At 35.9% G+C, this 13,829-nt stretch overlaps 1 protein-coding gene across 1 annotated transcript in view; it reads left to right on the top strand.

Moving 5' to 3' along the window:
- The window catches only part of IQCK (IQ motif containing K), a 45,802-nt gene that overhangs the window by 28,004 nt on the left and 3,969 nt on the right, over positions 1–13,829 (top strand). The gene's annotated exons all lie outside the window — the stretch shown is intronic.

Raw genomic sequence — 13,829 nt, 5'->3', positions numbered from 1 at the left:
GGGCAGCTTTTCACTCAGCATTGAGTATTTGTGGGTCACCATTTGGAGCTCTTTCTCTTTGCTGCCTCTATAGACCATGCCACTGTTTCATTGGTTCACATTTAAAGTCTTAAGTTGAGACATTGAGTATGTCCTGCTGGGTCTTTGCTCAAATGTTTTTTTCTTTCCTTATTCTCTATGCAACTTAACTGTTCCTTTGAATTAAATGGCGATATTGTACTCATGCACAGATACAAAATAGGGTATTCTGGAATTAAGTGTTTTGACATCCTCACAGTATGGTTTATTTTAGAAACTACAGTAAGAATGCCCATACATAAAGAGTTCTTATTAACATCACTGCTGTGGCAATCAGAGCTTGTTGTAAGTGACTAGAGCCTTGCAATTCTTCAGTAACTGTAGTCATCAAATCTTTTGTGGTTGTTTTTAATTTCAAAACTGTACTGCCTTTTAATAGATGATATAACTAAAACTTCACTATGAAGCATTTTAATTATAAAATAGTCCATGCTCTGTAAATGTCATAGGAATTAACAGCAGTCAGGTCATTAACCTGATGCACTGCAATTATTCTTTCACTTTTTATTGTGCATGTATTTTGTCTGTCATTAGTTGTTACAAGCAGATCAGGCTAAAAGGATGGCATGAAAGTCCCCCACATTTCTCTTTCTGCTTGCAATCTTTTGAAATTTTTGCCTAAAGGTGAAAGGAGTTTCTCCTTTCACATATGTAAATGGATAAATCTGTTACTGGTAACGATCATTATGCCAACGGGATTATGAAATAGCCCCTTGTTTTCAGTTTCCCTTATTTTGATGTTTTTTCCTTCACACAAAATAAATGCAATAGGCACTTGGAGTTAATAATATTTTAAACAAATGCTAGACTTTTTCTTGTGTGAAATCCCAGCACTTCTAGATGGGCTACTTTTTATAATACCAACAAACACAGAGTTATAGATTTACAAGTTCTCCATGTTTTCAAGCTCCCCCACTGGCAAATTTTTTATTCCCTAAACTTCTTTTTTATTATCTCCTATTTGTACTTGCATATCTGTTGGGTAGCATTAGTTTTTAGGACATCTAGTCAGGGTAATGTTGCAGTTATACTGTGTTAAGTTTGCTGTCAAGCCTTCTGAAATGTGTGCAGAATGCCAACTAAGTCTGCCATCAGAATTGGATAAGTAGGTATTTCTATTGGATGTTTTCTACTGAACACAGTGTCCAGTAGTTACAGTTTAAATCTTTCCAGTAAATGCCTTAATATATGGTGCTATTGTAACACAGTTTCTCCTCTATTGTGTGAAGTGAAACAGTATTTAAACCCAGTCTCACACAACAGCTGTGCAGAAAACTCTGCGTAGTGCTGGGAGCAAACATTTTAAATTGTTGCTCTGGGTTTCTGAAGTAATCCACATTTTGTCACATAACATGAAGTGAATCAGTGGCAACACTCATCCTCTAGGACAATGTTCACTGTTAAAAAGCTGCCTCTATGTGCCTCCTCCTTTAATCCTCTGCAGTGCTCACCTGCCAGTCCCACGCTGGTACACAGGGTGATTTAATATTGGCAATTGAGAAAATCACATTCAAGTACTGCATCGACTGTGTTCCCCAGGGCCCAGACAACCTCAGCAACTCCTCCTGGCTTGCCTGTGTGAGACAAAGCTCTTGCACAGAGGGAGGTCTGTCTCTAGTTTTGCTGCTTTCCCTGTGATGAGAGCTGGCAACTGCAGCAGCAGCTACTGGATAGTTCTGTGTTTTTGCATCTTTGCAAGTACAAGGAAAAGCATTTTCCTGTTGAAGGTACTTCTCCTGCCCAAACAGTGGTTCTTTATGATCTCCAGGGAAAATATGTGGGCTGGATTGAAGCTCCTACTGGCTTGCTTCAGCTGCATCATGCTATTTAATAGAATGTGTCCAGTAAAATCTGCTTCCATTGTAGTATTGCACAATGCATACTATATGTATTACACCCTGAGTTCATTAGAAAATATCCAGTGGAGAAATCTACTTTGCCAGTTCCAATTGCAGAATTAGTTGGTGTTCTTTGTACACTTCAAAGTGCTTAACACTCTTCCAATGTTCCTTCACAGCGCTAGGAGTTCTTGTCATATGGAGGAGTTTGCATTGATACCGGTAGTGATACCAGTACAAATAGCAGTAGATTTCTTTGAGTAGATATTTAGATACATTGAGAGGCAGGCTTATAATTAGCAGAGACAGTAACGAATGACAACCCCAAAAGCAGTTCTGCATATCTACACCAGCAGCAGGACCACAGCGAAAGCTGTTCCTGCAGGTTGTATTTCAGCTGTGAAGGCTTAAGTATGACTACAGTCTGCAGAATTCTCAGGGTATAATTTTTTAAATCATAAAGACAGTTAAGTATCAGCTGATATCAAAGCTGTCATAAAAGAGTAAGTTTTCAGAAGACATTGTTTTTGAAACCTTCCTTTATGTATCATGGCCTCCTTAGTTGCCTGCTATTACAGTATTATATATTGCAGGTTGTTATGAGCTGACACACTTTTCTGTGTCTGCATTGTGCTGTGTGCAGGACTTTTTGATCACTATTTCACTTAATTATGAAATGTTCAGAACAAGAAGAATAGAAGACTTTTCTTCAGGACATTATACATTATAGTACAAATACTGAAACTGGAAGACTCTCACAATTTTTTTTTTTTTTGGTCATAGCAGTTTGTTATACACTTGCATAGATTTTCCAAACATTTATTCATACTTATATTGCAGTTTTAATCCACAAAAGATCAGGGTTTTTTTATGAACCCATGCAATTGCCTAAGGGATATTTTCTAGGTGAAAAGAGTTCATTCTGAGGAGCAAAATTGTACATCACAACAGGAAAAAACTGCATTTATATGTGTATGTATATATATGGGGTGTTCATATGCAATGAGTGAAGTAGAATTCTTGGCTTTAGTAGCTTAGAGTTAGAAAATTAAACAAAGTAGTAACTAGTAGCAGTATACAAAGATGATGAAAAATAAAATTCATGAGACAGAAGTTGTATTCCATCAGTTTTGACGGGTCTGTAAAGAAAACTTTGGCAGAGCAACCAAGGTTTTCTTAAAGTCTTTGTGTAATTTCATAGCCTATTTACTATGGTTTACTAAGAGTTTACTTTGGGAAAAAAAAACAGTAGGCATCTTTTTTGTTTTTTTAAAAAAAAGAAGACATAAGTAGATCTGGTTTTGAAGATCTGAAAACAGTGGATTCAAATTTACTATGATAAAATTAATCTCATTATAAATTTAAAAAATAAAAGCCAAATTTGTCTCTGTAATACATGTTTAATTCTGTCAGTGTTCATTGTTGAAAAATTGCATTCCTGATAGAAGTTGACCTGGTAGGCTTGCTAATTAATTTTAAATTATTGCAGTTTAATGTTTGTGTTCTGGACTCTGTTTTCAATTTGTTAGCATTTACATTATCTCATCAAGGCATGTTTTTTCCTCATGTTCCATTGTCCACAATACCCCTCGCAGTTACAAATGCCTATGTTTCCCACTTATTTCTAATAAATAAACCCATATATTTACAACATACCACTGTGAAAAAGGATGTATATGATATTAGATGATTATATAATCATAGTTTACAGTCTTCATGCATGTAAAATATTAAAGGTGAGAATTACAAGTGCATTTTCAGAGAACAAGATGAAACCACTTTAAAAATGTTGCAACTAAGAAAAGTAGGGGCTACAGGCATAGTGGACCATGTCATTTGGCAGTTGATTCAAAAAACTCCTGTCTCTAAAGAAATTTAATCGTTCCATAAACTGTATTTATGTTGCTTTGGAGAGTAATGTACTGATAAGATTTCATTTGCCTCCTTTGCCTTCTTTGCCAATTGTTTCAAAAGGAAAAGCAAATTTCCTTTTAATCACTCTTAGAGATTTCCTGTCATCAAATCAATTATTTTAGGACTCTAGGACACAGCTGTTTCACCACTTCAAATAAAGTTGTAAAATTGTTTTCAATTTTTTTCTTAAACCAGTGTAAGTTCGAGTTGCTTATATCACATTAGCTTTCAATATTATCACATTGTTTCTGTAATTCCTTAACTGAGCTCTGCTAAGTTAATTTAAGTGTATCCATACATAAAATAGCCTTGGGGCCCAGACAGATGGCTGTGTGGAAACAGCTGTACTAGTTTGAGAAGTTACTGTCCAGGGGTTTTCATTATCACTCTCAGCTGTGATGCCATAATTAATTCTGTTAGTGCTTCAGCTGTTCTATTTCTGCTATTCTGCTGTTTATTAATGTTGTTAAACTGTATTTCATTGTAAAGTCAGCAAGGTTAGTTTAAACTGCATTTACCAGTGATTCAATGTAACCCAGCTGACTTTGTGCTGAAGTGGATTGTGAGCACTCATTCAATAATGAATAGCATAATACTACTTCTTAACCTTGTCCTTCTACACATTTGGTTTAACTGAATTAATTAACTCAGTTAATTTAATTAATCCCCTTTAATTAAACCACTGAGCTCGCTGCATCAATCAGACAAAGTATTTATTGTTACTAAAGACTCAGATGTCACAAATAAAGCATTAAGAATCACGATCAAAGGAAAAAGAAGAAAAACATTTTAAAATAGATACGGCAATTTATTACAAAGTTAACTGCATTAAGAATCATAATGAAGTATCTCTTAAATTTGTATGAGACTAACCCTGTTTATTAGATGCTGTAAACAGTGTTGAATTTAACTGTAGGAGCCGAATGGTGAACTGCCAAATAGCTTTTAGAAAATGCTGACTTGAGCAGTAATGTGATTCTATTGACACTACTAGAAAGATCAGCATACCTTCCATGAAAATATCAGCCAAAGACTCAGTTAATGTGAGGTAACACTCAGATTCTGCTTTATTGTGGCTTTCAGCACAGTGCTATATAGACCTTATTTCAAGGGTATGTTTTAGGCAGAGATGTATAATTTTATGAAAGTGTGTTTGTATAATCTCGACTAGTGTGATACTTAAAAAGGATATTAAGAGGAAGTTAGAAATGTAAACTGATTGTAATCAACAAATCCAAAGGCATTCTTAATTTATTTTTCTGGTTTCAGAAAGTGTGTTAAAACATGTTAATTATTATTGAAATAAATGGTGAAGTTTTAGTTTTCATTAGAACATACACAGAACAAACATGTGTGGAATTTTTTTCAGGTAGGGACCAAAAGTCTGATTTTACGGGGCAGCTAAGGTGATCCAGCAACTTCCCCATTAAAAGGACAGTCCTGTGCTTCCTTGGCCAAGGCTTCTGCCACCTTTTCCTTTTCTTGGCACTAGCAATCATGGCTTCACGGTGAGTTGGTTCAGCTGCCTGATCTGAGAGAGAACTGCTCTCCAGTTCTGTTCTGCTGCCCCTCAGGTTAGTTTTCTGCTGGATCAGCCTGATAAGCTGATTTATCCGGTAATGGCACAATCCTTACATCCAATATAAGGGAAATGGTGCAACAGTAATAGAGGAAATGAAAACTGCTCATTTGTGATGGCTGCTCACTTTTAGAGCAGCTGATCTGTCCTGTGCCTGCTCTGTCATGTGAAACCATACCCTACATGGTATGTCTGCTTGGTTTGGTAGGCCAGGGTATAATGTAGCCTCATATAAACCACTGATTCTCCCCCCTGCTTCACAGCATGTTTAAAGTGTCTTTTTTTTTTTTCTTTGTTTGTAAGTCTTCATTCTTCTTTCATTCTATCTTTTATAGTATTTATTACTAGTTTTGAAAAGTGTTCTAGGATAATAGAAAGTGTGAACACTTTGCATGAAAATTACTGTATAAATTTATAGCATCTTGCAGGACTAATGACCTTTTTTAGTGCATATGCCTCCTAAATTTCTTTTAAGTGCAAAGAAAAAGGTATGTTTATTTCAGCCTTTACCTAGGATCATAAAGCTACAGCATTCTTATCTGACATTTTGTTTCCTGTACAGCTCCACTGCTGTAACATTGCATTCCACAAAATGTGTGATAGTCCTTACTCTTAACAGTTTCTACTTTCGGACTGAAAATGTAGAGAGAAGCATGGCATTCAGGACTTAGTTTAGTGGCTCACAGATTTAGACTTGTAGGGGGAAAGAGAATTCTTCCCAGTATAGCACAGCTGATGGGATAAATTTGTTCCAGGATATTTTCCAGAATTAAAAAAAAATATATATATAATGTTCTACAGAAAATACGGCTAATTAAAAAAAATAACCGCCAAAGGATGTGAGTGAATAGCAGATGAGCTGGGGCTTTTTTTTTCTCTCTTTTTTTTTTTTTTTTTTTTTTAAGATGATGTCCTTTCTGATTTTATTAATCTGGTTTGCTGAAATTATTTGAATGTAAATGTATTTAAATAGGTGATTTAATAACCTGCATGTTATTTGAGATCATGTTTGACAGGATGTTATGCAGTGGCACGCACATAGCAAGACCTGCTTTTGGTTTCCTGAGGCTGATGTTCTACCATGAGATTGTCTGTTTAGGAGAACTTCTTTTGCCAGTGTGCATTTATCTAGGGCTGTCCATAAAAGTTTTGTCAATATCTGCAGCCTAAAACATCCATTTGAATTTGGACATGCTGCATCATCTTGTTTTCTAGCTGGTATCCCACACAGCTTCAGTCATATTTTTCCTTTAATATTTCCAAAAAGAAACAGGCCTCCGCTTTTTGGTTAATGACCTGGTTAATTTGATTTGTGCCTCCATGCAGTGGACAATCCCCATCTAGTCATGATTCTGAGAAGTGTGTTGTGCAGATGCAGTACTGATGGGACATCACTAGAAATTAAAAGGTATCTGCCCTACAGAGAAAGGAATTTGAAAATATTTGAACTTTTAAATGAAAATACCTAAATTTTCATTCATCACTTATGTGAACAAAACACTTCTGACACTGTCTGTTACAATGGTTATTTCACTGCTGGTGTGCTGTTGGAAAGACCGTTGGTTCTGTATGCACTGCCTAGTACCCTCAGCTATTTTATTTCCTAAGGGCTTTCGTTTCTTCTTCTCACCTGCATAAAATTTGTAAAATTTTTATTTTTAAAAAGCATTGTTCTTGGGGAAAATAGTAAAAGAAATAAGTATTTCAGGTTTTTTGGCAAAAACAATTTGGACCCTATTAACTAGCAGTTCTTACAGAACAACCATAGCCTTGGCTTTGCAAAGTACTTTGTAAACAGTGAATGTACGGAGTGTGTGGAAAATCTAGTTAAACCAAACTGAGAAAGTAATCTTCACAGCAGGTGAGGCGTTGATTTCCAGATACAGGAGGGAATATTCCTTTACATTCCATTTGATTTTTCAAGCTGTATTTCTCCTTTGGTAGTAGAAATTATTGCTCACCTATACTAAGAGCTTTTAAAAATACTTCTTTCATGGAAAGAGTCTTTTCCCTTGGGAAGATACAACCAGCAACATGCTAAAGAACTCAAAATATAGGTGTTCTGTCACTAGATAATCCTTGAAAATATGAATGAGATTGCTGATAAAGGGGAGAATGGGCTGCATATTTTAGGAGCACTACAGCAGGAGCAGATGCATACTGTCAAGACGCAAGGAAATGCAGTCAGTCACTTCTTAAACAGCCGTGATGTGTCTCCACCTGAATTATGAGGAAGGATTCGAAAGCTAAATATGCTTACCAAGTTAAGTAAGTTAAACAGGGTAGTCTAGTCTGAATACTTTTGAAGGATGGCTGTATGTACTTGTATCAAAGCAGAATGAATTGAGGAAGGGAAAATGTTAAATTCAGTACCCAGAAAAAAAAAGGCTACACTGTGAAACTTCTTGGAATTCATTCCATAAACAAATAAACATGAGTATAGTCACGTGCTCTAATGAATCCTTATTAGTGGGGCCATAAATGAAGTTACAATCACACGCATATTTGCAGGACTGAGTAGTTTCCCAAGGAAAATATTGAAAAGGGGGTGTATATATAAATGGGACTTCTTACACTAGGCCTAAAAAAAAATATTTAAAATGTACTGTAGGTAATAATGCTGGATTAGGAAAAGACAGTCTGAATAGCTAATAGGTTTCTTAAAGACTGAACCTCTGTGGTTTATTTAGGAAAATTCAGCTCAGTAAACTGTAAGGAATTCATTAGTTTTATGTGAGTTTCTTCCTTTCCTTCTTTCTTTTCCACTTTCATCAAGGGTGGTTGAAATATAGTCATGTTTTAGGAAGATTTTAAGCAAAATAATTTGTTTCTAATTTAATCTGCCCTCCTTTTACTGTAGCTGTAATTCTTTAATTAATCTCATTATGGAGCTCAGCTCTTGTAAGTGGTGACCCCTCCATATTCCATGGTTTTATACTTTTAATGTATGTTATATAATATACACACACACACACACACATATATGTTAAGATCTGACATGTTGAAGTTATTTCCTGAAATTCTTTTGTTTCAAACTGAGCCATATAAACAAGTTTAAAGTGGAAGGCTACTTACTGTCAGTAGGACACTGCAATTGAAAGAATTTGACTGTGTTTTTTTTAAACAGTACAGATATTCAGTGTTTCTTTCCGAAAACGAAAGTGCTGCAGTCAAAATGGTTTAAAATAGGTTCATATATGTGATTGCTTTTGATTTAAAAGCACATGTATAAGGTTTAAGTTACACAAGAGATCTTTTTTTTTTTTTTTTTTTTTTTTTAAGAAAATCCAAGAACAAAGCAGTGCCGATAGCTGATATATGGTGGTTTCCATCAAGCCTAATTCAGGATGCTTGAGATGTTTCTGAAAGTTTAATCTTGGCACTAACAGCTGAGAATGTAGTGATAAAAGTCATAAGACTCATGATGCAGATTCTGCTTTATTGGTCCACACCCCGGACTCGGATGTCTTTGAAAGTTACAAAGATTACAGTAACATTAAATTTCTGCAACTATGTTGGGAATGCTTTAAAAAAGAATGAAATGTGATCATTTAGATAAGCTACAAAATATGTGATCTTCTGAGCTGTGCTTACACAGGCACAGCAGTGTATCTGCTAGCACAAGTCTGAACTAATCCTCCAGTACCGAAGCTGTATTTTTACCCATCACTCTGCAGTTGTTAATAATGATTTGTAATGGAAAAAGACAATTGGAATTTGGTGATTTTTCTGTGATTATATAAACACACTTTTTGTTTTTCAGTTTTAGAGGAGAAATTCTTCATGGGTTTTGCAATCTTTTTTTTGTTCTTCTTTTAACCTTTTTTCAAGATAATAGTGAAAAAATAGGAGCATTTTTATTGACATTTCTGTTTGTCATTTAGATATGCAAAACCAAAATTTCTGTGTTTAACTGAGAGATGCATTAAAAGCCAGGAGAAAAGGCTGTCACATTAAAAAGTAAAGCCAACAAATAGTCCTGCAGCAAAACTAGACTTGAGACTTTTGTTAAAAAAAAAAGGGGGGGGGGAGGGGAGAGCAGGGAAAGAAAGACCATGAACTGTTACTGGGATCTTAAAATATGATTCAGAGATGAGCAAAGAAGTGGGTGACAGATTGCAGAACATACAAGCTACTTACCCCAGACTTCCCTATAAACCCAGATTGTTGTATTAGTAACCTGGATGTCTTTTTTTTTTTTTTTTTAACCTGGTCATTTGTTTTAGTCTGTGTAAGTATTTAAATTTGGTGACTTTACAGAACCTATCCTATTTCACAAGTAGGAAACATTTCAGAAATGAGAGGAGCTAATGGGTGTAAATGCAGTTTTTATGAAGCTGCCCAGCAAATCTGGCATTCCAGTTTTCTGTCCATGTTGGCTGCTGCCTGAAAATCCCAAAATGCTTTTTCCTGGGGACCTACCACTCTGGAATGACGTCTCTTCACTTCTGGTCAGTTCTTTCTATTTTCACCATTCTGTTTTTATAGCTTGACTATTTACATGGAAAAAAATCTGCATTACTCAGATGCACTGAAGATGCACTGGTTGCCTTCATTCTGGATTTTCCTCTCAGTCCAGGGTCTTCTTCCCTAGACTATTGTGTTTCTGTGGCTGTCTCTTCATGAATCTTATGTCACTGAAAGATTTGGAGGACACTTGGGTAATCAGTAGCAGTAGTGTCTCCAGTGTATCTAATTCTGTGTAGCTTGTTCCCTCCTAAACTCAGGTGTTCATGTCAGTTGTTCATCTAGTCTAATGCTTCTATCTTCCAGTATTTTTTTTCTCTTTGCACACCCTGAATTCTAAAAATGACATCTAGATATGTCCAAATGAATTCTTAGTCTTTCTGTCAAATATTAGGAAAGTGTGGTGCATTGTACAAACAAATTCTGCCAGAAATCTTTCAGTCCTTTTTTCCCGTCTCCATTACTTGGGAGTTTCCTGTATGTCAGCTCTTGTTTCCCTAATCTGATACTAAGTGAATTAAAAAATGTCCTGAAATTGTTCTCTAAAGTCATGGAGGCAAGACTAAGCATTTTACAAACTCTGTTGCTGATTTGGAGAGTTTGTCCCGTCACTTTTATGTATCAATTTTATAGAAGTCTCCTTTGATGAGTGATCCTCTGACAGTTCGATTTCAGATTCATGAGTAGCAGGAATGTCTATGGGCATAATTTCTGCTTCATTATTTGCTTGTTTAATGTATCTTTTTTCAATACATGATTTTCCTATTACTGGTGACTAAAGATTTCCTGAAGTGAAAGGTTTCACTCATAATTGCGTGCATACTGACTTCCAATAGTAAGAGGTTAAAATTATACACTTTATAAAGAACTGTCTCTTTAAAAGTCAGGTCATATTTCAGAAAGATTGCTGGTGGCTCCAATTTCGTGTTGAGGCTTCTTTGGCATTTCATTGGGAGGCTAGGGGTGAAACTCCTTTCTATATATATATTTCACTCTAAGCCCCTGGTAATAAATTATTCCAATAGATTTTCTTTAATGGATTTTCATCTTCTTATAGTCTGAGTCTCTGGTATTTTTCATTACTGTTTTCAACTGTTTAAATTACTAAATGTAATTCTCATGGTTCTTATGATTTAAACAAAATAAAGAGTGTGGGTGTATAAACCTTTCATAAGCTACTGTCACAAACAAGTTGTATTATACAGTAGTGCATAAAGTAGGTCATAGTTTGTTCGCTGTTATGCTGAAACAACCAAGTCTCAAACCAGAACGTCAGTCCTGATTCTGTATTAGTACATTAAGATAAGGGAAAATTGTGTCTGTTATCCAAAATGCATAGTAAAGATGTTTGAACTTAATCCATATATAAATAGGACAAGTGCCAATCCTCAGATGTCTAATAGGAGTGCGGATTTTTGAGTATTCCACTCCCAGGAGCTAACCAAAACAGTAAATCCAAATATATTCAAAGCCAGTGCTTCCTTTAGCTGTCAGCTGTGCCTCAGCATTGCAACAAATACATGATAAACTATGTCAAATGAGCCGCATTTCCATGGAACGTGGCAGACAAACTAATAGATAACTTTATTATAGTAGGAGCAGCAAGTCAAGAATAACAGTTAACAGTTGTGCTCACCTCTTCAGAGCAACCCCCACCTCACTTCCAAGGAAATGAATCACAGTCTCCACTAGTGCTTATTATTGTAGTAATGGTTATAGTGTCCTATGATTTAGAACACGCATGTGACTAAAGTGTAGTTTAATCAGATTCACTCTGTGTTAAAAAAAAAAAGAGTAATGACACTGAAACATAGTGCTAACAAATAATAAATTCAGCTGTCCTGACAGTAGGAACCATATGACCTAAATAGATAGAAACCATAATACTGGAAGTAAGGGAGATGTGAGATTATTTTTCAACTTACATTGTCATAGCATTTAAGGGCCTCAGTTGTTCTGTCTTAGGATTTAAAACAGCAGCTGATGTTTTAAAATTATATGAAATACCGTGATCATGCTGCCAATGATCATGATTGTGTCACTTCCATTTACATTTTATGTTGCATCTCCTTAAATTAGAGATTATGCATTCTCTGTAGATAATTTTCACACATTCTGTTACACAAAGATCTTTGGAGTTAAGGTGTTTGTATTTTTCATGGGAGCTGAATCCAGCCTTCTGTGAGAATGGTTTTCTTGGCACTGTCCTGAGACTGGCATCAGTGCACAGTTGCATTCGCCACTGTGTAACTGGCATCCTCGGGCAGTTTGTTCTGCCCGGTTATGTCCATACGCCTTTCCCCAGCATGCAGGAAATCTCTGTAAAGAAAAAGAGACGGTCTCCACTGCAGTAGAATCACAGTTCTGCAATGGTAGGAATCTGCCAGCATAACTGCACAGAATGACTAGGGGCATAGAGGGATAAAATGGGAACTGTGCTGTTAAAATTAAACTTTTACTATTTTTTTTAAATGCAACTGAAAATAGAAATGAGTCTTTCTCTTGCTCTGTTGAACGAATTATAGGACTCCTAAGACTGAAGTGGTTAAAAATCACCATATGAATGGCATGGTTGTAAGCTAGCTTTTCATACTGAGATTTACACTGTTCATTGCTTTTAATATGTGTTGTCTGAAAGAAATGGGCTGGATTATCAGCTAGTATAAATTGCTCTAAACTTCACAGGAGCTATGCTGATATATAAACTAAACATCTTCCTTAGGCATTTCAAAATATTTTAAGCAAGTTAGTTCAATTTGAGGTGTCACAGCCTGAAAAACGCATTTTTTTCAATGGAAATTTCTAGTGAAAAGACTTAAGTCAGGCAGCTTCTTTCCCCATATTTCCAGCTTATCTGAATCCTAGGGACATCTTACTTTTCTGTCTACATAGGAAGCAAGTATATGTCAAAAACTATTTAAATAACTGCCTGAAATCCAGATTCATGCTGACAACCTGTGCTTCCTGGTTAGTGTGATGTGATTTGAAATTCTATGCTTAAGTAACACAGGTTATGATAAGACATGGACACTCCTGACTAAAAGCACTGCTAGCAGCTACCTAAAACACCTGCTCATTTTAATGCAAAACAGTGTGTGTGAGCCCTGGGCTTTTTGAACTTGTTGCAATTTTTATGAAGTATTTGCAAAGGCCAGCCTCATCACATCAAAAAATATTAGATAAAATTCAACACAATAGTTAATATTTTCTATATGGGACATTCATAGTAACATGGGATATTTAATCCAGTCTGATAGTTTTCCTTACCAGCTGTACGAGCAAAAATCCTAAGATCCAGAAGGGTCTTGTGCCACCAAGGCAGTGGGCACATATTGCTTTGACCGTTGTAGAACATAGGGTGTATCCTGCCACTGCAGTCGTATTTTCAGTTTCTAAGGTTTTGTCTGTGATCCTCATCATCATATATCACTGATGTTTTCTATAAACTGTGATCTTCCAGGTTGGTAGCACATTGAGCACCTTAAATTAGCACATGGGCCTATCGCAGCCTGGTATTCCGGGTTCGTACCAAGAGGATTTTGTTTGCTGGTTTTCAGTTGCATGCCTTGGAAGGGTGACTAAGCTCTCCTGAAACTGCATGTACAAAAGGGGATTTGGGGGGCTTATTTGGCCTTCTTTGCCTCTAGCATTACTTTTATATATAAATCTCCCAACAAACTTGCTTGATGTGAAAGGTGTACAGTACAGATGCATCTTCTGAAGTGTAGGGAGTAGAAAAACAGATTTTTAAAAGGCAGTTTGTAAAATATTAAAACATTAAGAACAGAATATGACAGCTGAAATCACAGTAGTAGACTGAGGAACCAGACTGTTGTATCAACAGAAGAAAAACATTAAGTTAATCTGTATTACAGCACTCTGAAAGAATACAGAGCTTTGAAAACAGCTTTCACTAGGGGGTGGGACATTTTACTTTTATGTAGAGCTTTTGT

The sequence above is a fragment of the Tyto alba genome, unplaced genomic scaffold, assembly GCF_018691265.1.
Source record: "Tyto alba isolate M040663 unplaced genomic scaffold, T.alba_DEE_v4.0 Super-Scaffold_28, whole genome shotgun sequence".
In the NCBI taxonomy this organism is placed as follows: domain Eukaryota; kingdom Metazoa; phylum Chordata; class Aves; order Strigiformes; family Tytonidae; genus Tyto; species Tyto alba.
The sequence above is the reverse complement of the archived record's forward strand: the minus strand, read 5'-3'. Positions and strand labels throughout refer to the sequence as shown.